The sequence below is a fragment of the Marmota marmota genome, unplaced genomic scaffold (genome assembly GCF_001458135.2).
Source record: "Marmota marmota marmota unplaced genomic scaffold, marMar, whole genome shotgun sequence".
Taxonomy (NCBI): domain Eukaryota; kingdom Metazoa; phylum Chordata; class Mammalia; order Rodentia; family Sciuridae; genus Marmota; species Marmota marmota.
The window spans coordinates 48,961,416-48,963,615 of NW_026000026.1; positions in this window are offsets into that span (position 1 = coordinate 48,961,416).

The following is a 2,200-nucleotide window of genomic DNA, read 5'->3' on the forward strand; positions in this document are numbered from 1 at the left end:
ATATATATATATTAATTACACAAAGAGCAAGAACAAGTGGGAGCAAATAGTGTAGAAATTCAACAGACTATAGTGAGCAAAATGTTGTCTTAACCAAATCTGATTTTGTCAAATCAGTGAGAACAATGCTACATTAAGGCAGCCCTCAATATTGAATAATATCAATTACAACACTACCAGACAAGTCCTTCCATGTGCCATGCACCAAGAAGTGCTTTGCATAAGTTAACTCATTTACTCCTCTGGATCATGGAGCTATTCTTAGTATTCCCATTTTTCAGGTGAGAAAACTGAAGCTTAGAGAGGTTAAGCATTCACACAAATGGTAAATGAAGACATCATGTTTGAACATGAAAAAGTCTGAGCCCATCCCACACGTGGATATGATTTCCAGAATCCATCAGGGGCCCTTAGGAGACAATACATTCTCACTCACAAGACATGACTGCAATGCCTTCCTTTCCCTCGTGGGTGCCTGAAGCCTAAGATCCAATATCTTCTCTTAGTACAAAGAAAACACAAAAACGATGGCTTTCCACCAGATTTATTTTCCCAAGTCAATCAGTCAGAGTCTCAGCAAAAAACAGATGATATATTCAAAAGAGAGAAACAGAAGAGAGTTTTATAGAAATACCAGTCAGGATATGTGGGCAGATGGAACCAACCATGAAGACCCAGACACTAGCAATAGCAGGCAGCATTATCACCCGTAGACATAAGGAGGCTGGGAAAAAAATGATGAGCAGGACCTGGACAGAGCTGGAGTCATGGTCGTTATCCTTGAAGAGTTCTGCTTCCTCACATGTTGAAGTTTGAACATTAGAGAAGCACACTGAGGCAAGCATATAAAGCAGTGTTTATTTAAAAAGGGGTAACATAGACTTCTCCTGGGAGGGAAAAAGGGGGCCATAGTTAGTATCCTGGTATCCCAAGAAGCGAGGTGTTCTGCACTTTTTATGTGTCCTAGGCTTCCTTTTTCTCCTGACCTCTTCCCCTTATCTTTCTCCTTCCTGCCTAAATGACTAGGCATTTGACTAGGCCTAGGAAATGCTGGGTGGGACGGCCAAAAGGTGGGAAACTGGTAGGACACATTAACAACCAAGGACACATTAACAACCTTATAGCTCCCTGTAGGGAGGGGAAATTCCTGGGGACAGGTTAACATGGCAATAGGCTGAAGGTTCTTGATAAGTGTAGAGGAAGGGCTCTGAAGGAATTAACATTTCAATCCCTCAGGGGACAGTCTCCAACTTGCCTGACTCACTCAAAATTGGCCTCCTTGATCCAACCTAACTCGATTTACCTTTCTTTACTGACTGCCTGTCTAATTCTGGCTTCAGTAGGACCACCAGACTGCAAATGCAGCTTGCAGTAGGCAGGATTCTAGAACTAGTCTCAAGAGTCCACGCCCTAATCCCCAGAGCCTTTGAATGTAATAAGCTTTCACTCCTATGATTGGGTTATGTTACAGCATGGACCTTCAAAAAGGGAGATTACCCAGTGTATCCTCTCTAATCACAAAAGCATTTAAAACTGAAGAACTGTCTCTAGCTGGGAAGAGGAAAGTGGGAGGGGAAATCAGAATCATCCAAATTGTGAGAAACCAGCCTCTACCTCAGAGCAAAGCCTGTCCAAGGAAGGGGGCGTGACCCTTGTCCTTGGAAAGACCCTAAGAGCACTCCTAGGCACACACCCACCCGGATGAGTTGTTTATCTACAAATAACAGGAGAGATCTGTGGAGCCAGGTGTCCTGACTCAGTCAGGCTAGGTGGGGACCCATAGCAAACCCCTAGCAACCACCAATCAGCATGAGGCAAGGAAAATACCTGGGATGCCAGATGATCCTCCCAGTAGTTTATGGTGGTTGATAACATGTTGGGAAACCATGTAGTTCAGCACATACTCCCCTCAAGGCTTAAACCAATCAGTTCAAACGAATCTCCCTCTTGTACTAACCAATTGCCCCTACCCAACTTGTTCCCGCCAGTGAATGTGCTAATCATGTTTTAGAGTTGTTTTATGATTTTCCCGCGGTGTGTGACGATTTGCTAAGAGATGCTATGATGTATGTGGGGTCCCTGCCTTCCCCAAAGAGTGTATAAAACTGCTGCAAACCCTGGGCTCGGGGCCTCTCAGCGTCACCAGTTGCTGTGTGTGTGCGGAGGACCGAGGTAGCTCGCAATAAACACCTCTTTGCTG